This window comes from Somniosus microcephalus, unplaced genomic scaffold, assembly GCF_052327205.1.
Source record: "Somniosus microcephalus isolate GS21.2 unplaced genomic scaffold, FLI_Smic_1.0 unresolved_chr4, whole genome shotgun sequence".
NCBI classification, from domain to species: Eukaryota; Metazoa; Chordata; class Chondrichthyes; order Squaliformes; family Somniosidae; genus Somniosus; species Somniosus microcephalus.
In genome coordinates, this window is record NW_028225182.1 from 2,543,774 (window position 1) to 2,549,773 (window position 6,000).

Consider the following 6,000-nt stretch of genomic DNA (forward strand, 5'->3'; position numbering starts at 1 on the left):
CTCCACCCCCGAACCAGCCCCTGTATTGTGAGCCGGTTCAGCTCATTCCCCGGGACCTGATGAACCCACCACGCACTCCACCCCCGGACCAGCCGCTGTATTGTGAGTCAGTTCAGCTCATTCCCCGGGACCTGATGAACCCACCGCGCCCTCCACCCCCGGACCAGCCGCTGTATTGTGAGCCGGTTCAGCGCATTCCCCGGGACCTGATTAACCCACCGCGCCCTCCACCCCCGGACCAGCCCCTGTATTGTGAGCCGGTTCAGCTCATTCCCCGGGACCTGATGAACCCACCGCGCCCTCCACCCCCGGACCAGCCCCTGTATTGTGAGCCGGTTCAGCTCATTCCCCGGGGAGTTACTAACCGGAGCTGTGATCCTGTGAATCCCCTCCCTCCCTGTGATATAAAAAATGAGAAGCGAGACTTCCGCATTCTCACTGCTGTAGACGGAAATGCGCCATTTTCTGTGCGGAGTTACTGACCAGAGCGGTGACCCTCCCTCGCTGTGATCTAAACTCCGGGCTGAGCAGCCGCTGTCGGGCCGAGTTCCCTCAGTCACAGAGCGCGGCCCCCGTAACCTGGGCAATGATCCTGTTCCTGACCCTCAGTCATCGATCAACCCGGCCCAGCACCAGAGGCAAACTGAGCTGGAATGACGGCAGTGAGCACGACTGCGCCTGCGTCAGAGAGGGAGAGCGGTACTGCGCCTGCGTCAGAGAGAGAGCGCGACTGCGCCTGCGTCAGAGAGAGAGCGCGACTGCGTTAGAGAGAGAGCGCGACTGCGCCTGCGTCAGAGAGCGGTACTGCGGTTGCGTCAGAGAGCGGTACTGCGCCTGCGTCAGACAGAGGGAGCGCGACTGCGCCTGCGCGGGAAGGCAATGCAACTCTGAGATTTCAGAAACAACAACAGAAAATGCTGCAAATACTCAGCGGGCCAGGCAGCATCCGTGGAGAGAGAAACAGAGTTAACGTTTCAGGTCTGGGACCCTTCATCAGAACTGGAAAAAGCTGGAGATGTAACAGATATTAAGCAGGTGCAGAGATGGCCAGGGGAGGAAGTTATTGAAAAAACACCCTGTACTATTGAAAGAGGCAGGAAAGATAAAATGTTGCAAATGGGAGTGGCAAAAATCATACTGCATGAAAAATGGGGGCAGGGATAATTTTCTGAAATTGTTGAACTCGATGTTGAGTCCCGCAGACTGCAAAGTGCCCAATCGAAAGGTGAGGTGCTGTTCCTCGAGCTTACGTTGAGCTTCATTGGAACAATGCAATAGCCCGAGGACAGAGAGATCAGAGTGGGAGTGAAGCGGTGAATTAAAGTGATAGGCAACCGGAAGCTCGGGGTCACCCTTACAGACTGAGCGGAGGTGTTCCGCAAAGCGGTCGCCCAATCTGCGTTTGGTCTCCCCAATGTAGAGGAGACCGCATCGTGAGCAGCGAATACAGTATATTAAATTGCAAGAAGTACAAGTAAATCGCTGTTTCACCTGGAAGGGGTGTTTGGGGCCCTGGACAGTGGGAAGGGAGGAGGTAAAAGGGCATGTGTTGCATCTCCTGCGCTTGCACGAGAAGGTGCCAGGTGAAGGAGAAGGGCTGTTGCGGGTGATTGAGGAGTGGACCAGGGTGTTGCGGAGGGAGTGGTCCCTTCGGAATGCTGGAAGGGGAGGTGAGGGGAAGATGTGTTTGGTGGTGGGATCACGTTGGAGGTGGCAGAAATGGCAGAAGATGATCCGTTGAATGTGGAAGCTGGTGGGGTGAAAGGTGAGGACAAGGGGAACCCTATCGTGGTTCTGGGAGGGAGGGGAAGGGGTGCGAGCAGAAGTGCGGGAATTAGAACAGACACGGTCAAGGGCCATGTCAACCACAGCAGAGGGGAATCCTCGGTTGAGGAAAAAGGAAGACATGTCGGAAGCATTAGTATGGAAGGTGGCATCGTCAGAACAGACGCGGTGTAGACGGAGAAACTGGGAGAATGGAATAGAGTCCTTACAGGAAGCGGGGTGGGAGGAAGTGTAGTCCAGGTAGCTGTGGGAGTCAGTGGGCTTGTAGTGGATGTTTGTTGAAAGCCGATCGCCAGAAATGGAGACGGAGAAGTCAAGGAAGGGAAGAGTCGGAGATGGACCATGTGAAGGTGAGGGAAGGGTGGAAATTGGAAGCAAAGTGAATCAACTTATCTAGTTCTGGGCGAGAGTAGGAAACGGCACCAATACAGTCATCGATGTACCGCAAAAAGAGGTGAGGGAGAGGACCTGAGTAGGACTGGAACAAAGAATGTTCCACATATCCCATGAACAGGCAGGCATAGCTAGGGCCCATGCGGGTTCCCATAACAATACCTTTAATTTGGAGGAAGTGAGTGGAGTCAAAGGAGAAGTTGTTCAATGTGAGAACAAGTTCAGCCAGGCAGAGGAGGGTGGTGGTGGATGGGGACTGGTTGGGCCTCTGTTCAAGGAAGAAACGGAGCGCCCGAAGGCCGTCCTGGTGGGGGATGGAGGTGTAGAGGGATTGGACGTCCATGGTGAAAAGGAAGCAGTTGGGGCCAGGAAACTGGAAATTCTTAAAGTGACGGAGGGCATCGGAAGAGTCGCGAATGTAGGTGGGAAGAGATGGGACAAGGGGAGAAAAAATAGAGTCGAGATAGGAAGAGATAAGTTCCGTGGGGCAAGAACAGGCTGAAACGATGGGACTACCAGGGCAGTCCTGTTTGTGGATCTTGGGAAGGAGGTAGAAGCGGGCTGTGCGGGGTTGGGGGACTATGAGGTTGGCGGCCATGGAGGGAAGATCTCCAGAGGAGATGAGGTCAGTGACACGCTTGAAAACAATGGCTTGATGTTTGCTAGTGGGGTCATGGTCCAGGCGGAGGTAGGAGGAGGTGTTGGAGAGTTGGCGTTCAGCTTCCGCACGGTAGAGGTTAGTTCGCCAAACAACAACAGCACCACCCTTATCAGCAGGTTTAATGATAATGTTAGGGTTGGATCGGAGCGAACGGAGTGCTGCAAGTTCAGAGGGAGGTAGGTTGGAGTGAGTGAGGGGAGCAGAGAAATGGAGACGGCCGACGTCACGTCGGCAGTTAGCAATGATAAGATCTAGAGAGGGTAAGAGGCCATTCCCATTTGCAACATTTTATCTTTCCTGCCTCTTTCAATAGTACAGGGTGTTCTTTCAATTCCTTCCTCCCCTCCTAACCGCCCCCCCCACCCCTGTCTCTGCACCCGCTTAATATGTTACATCTCCAGTTTTTTCCAGTTCTGATGAAGGGTCCCAGACCTGAAACGTTAACTCTGTTTCTCTCTCCACGGATGCTGCCTGGCCTGCTGAGTATTTCCAGCATTTTCTGTTGTTATTTCTGATATTTCAGTACGATAGCAAAATACTGCAGATGCTGGAAATCCGAAACAACAACAGAAAATGCTGGAAAAACTCAGCAGGCCAGGCAACATCCGTGGAGAGAACAAACAGAGTCGACGTTTCGGGTCGAACCCTTTCTCAAAACTGGAAAGGAAATGAAACAGATCTCCCACATGGCAGCTGTCTCCCATTCTGCCAGAACATCTCACACCTAATCTGGAGCCGTCTTCTGTCTCCACTCGTCCTATCACCATCGCGTCTCGTTTTGAATACCTCTCAATGTCTCTTCACTTCTTTTGTTCTCTCCCAGCACTGCCTTTCGATCTATTTCCTTTCCAGTTTTGAAAAAGGGTTCGACCCGACACCTTGACTCTGTTTTTTCTCTCCATGGATGTTGCCTGGCCTGCTGAGTTTTTCCAGCATTTCCTGTTGTTGTTTCTGATATTTCAGGCTGACTGTGACATCACTGCGCCTGCGTGATAATCCCCCTCCGCCTCCCGGTGTGAAAGCCGGGCTGGAGTTTGCTGAGCGGAGGGTCGCTGTCGCTGCCTCTCGCGGTCTAGTTTCTCCTTGGAGAGGGAGCAGGCTTTTAATTCATCACAACTCAATCTCCATGGCTTTGCTCAGACTGAGGCAGAGGGACTGGGATGTCTTCACTGCGCTCCTGGGAAAAGGTGGACAGCGGGAATGTTCACTACATCGCCCCCAGTGGTGGGAGGAATACAACTGAACATAGCGACAGGAGGAGGCCATTCAGCCCCTTCAGACTGTTCCACCATTCCAGTAGATCATGGCTGATCTGGGTCTTCACTCAATGCATGCGCCGTAGTTCGTTAACCCTTAATGCGTAACAAACATCTACTAATCTCAGTTTTGACATTTTCAATTGACCGAGCCGCAACAGCTTTTAGGGGGAGAGAGTTCCAGTTTTCCACAACCCTTTTTGTGGAGAAATACTTTGACATCATTAGAGCTTAGTTCTAATTTGAAGGTTCTGCCTCATTGTTCAAGACTCCTCCACCAGAGGAAATAATTTCTGTCTATCCACCCTACCGAATCCTTTAATCATCTTAAAAACCTCAATTAAATCACCACTTCATCTTCTGGGGAATAGAAAACCTAGTCTATGCAACCTGTCCTCATAATTGAACACTTTTATCTCCGGTGTCATTCCAATGAACCTGTGCAGCATCCTCTCCAAGACCAATATATCTTACGAGGGAGCAGTGCCCAGAACCGAATAACGTGGAACAATATTCTCTATACAAAATGTATTGAAACAGGTGTTATCAAATTTAGAACAAAGCGTTAATAAATCATAGCAAGAGGAGGTATTACGAAATATATGTATCTATATAACCTACTGCTCAGAAACAACAGGTTCCAACTCCTAGACTACCGAATACATAGACTGCAGTTTACACTGAAGTTTCACGGTCCTTCGGATATAAATTGGAAACATAGAAACAGAGAAGATAGGAGCAGGAGTAGGCCATTTGGCCCTTCGAGGCTGCTCCGCCATTCAATGTATTGGCTGATCATCCAAATTCAGTACCCTGTCCCTGCCTTTTCCCCATATCCCCTGATTCCTTTAGCCTCAAGAAATATATCCAACTCTTTCTTGAATATATTTAATGAACTAGCCTCCACCGCCCTCTGTGGCAGAGAATTCCACAGGTTCACCACTCTCTGGGTGAAGAAATTCCTCCTCATTTCCGTCCTAAATGGCTTACCCCTTATCCTTAGACTATGACCCCTGGTTCTGGACTCCCCGGCCATCAGAAACATCCTCCCTGCATCTAGTCTGTCCAGACCTGACAGAATTTTATAGGTTTCGATGAGATCCCCTCTCAATCTTCTAGACTCCAGTGAGTATAAGCCCAATCGACACAATCTCTCCTCATACGTCATTCCTGCCATCCCAGGTATCAGCCTGGTGAATCTTCGCTGCACTCCCTCCATGGCAAGAACGTCCTTCCTCAGGTAAGGTGACCAAAACTGCACACAATACTCAAGGTGCGGTCTCACCAAGGCCCTGTACAACTGTAGCAAGACATCCTTGTTCCTGTACTCGAACCCTCTTGCTACGAAGGCCAACATACCATTTGCCTTCTTAACATGCTTACCTTCAGTGACTGGTGCACAAGGACGCCCAGGTCTCTTTGCACTTCCCCTTCTCCCAATCTATTGCCATTCAAATAATAATCTGCCTTCCTGTTTTTGCCACCAAAGTGGATAACCTCACATTTATCCACATTATAGTGCATTTGCCATGTTTCTGCCCAATCACCCAACCTGTCCAAATCGTACTGGAGTTTCCCGACATCCTCCTCGCAGCTTACCCTCCCGCCCAGCTTTGTGTCGTCTGCAAATTTGGAGATATTACATCCAATTCCCTCGTCCAGATCATTAATATATATTGTGAACAGCTGGGGTCCTAGGACCGATCCTTGCGGTACCCCACTAGTCACTGCCTGCCACTCGGAAAACGACCCGTTTATTCCAACTCTTTGCCTTCTGTCCGCCAACCAGTTCTCTATCCAAGTCAATACCTTGCCCCCAATCCCATGTGCCTTAATTTTGCACGCTAATCTCTTGTGTGGGACCTTATCGAAAGCCTTCTGAAAGTCCAAATACACCACATCCAC

At 50.8% G+C, this 6,000-nt stretch overlaps 1 protein-coding gene across 1 annotated transcript in view; it reads right to left on the minus strand.

Moving 5' to 3' along the window:
- The window catches only part of LOC147088422 (NACHT, LRR and PYD domains-containing protein 3-like), a 95,380-nt gene extending 94,713 nt beyond the window's left edge, over positions 1–667 (minus strand). The window contains exon 1 of the mRNA XM_085977180.1: positions 484–667. The gene's annotated coding sequence lies outside the window, so the exon portion shown is untranslated. The remainder of the gene's footprint in view (positions 1–483) is intronic.
- Positions 668–6,000: the final 5,333 nt, after the last annotated feature.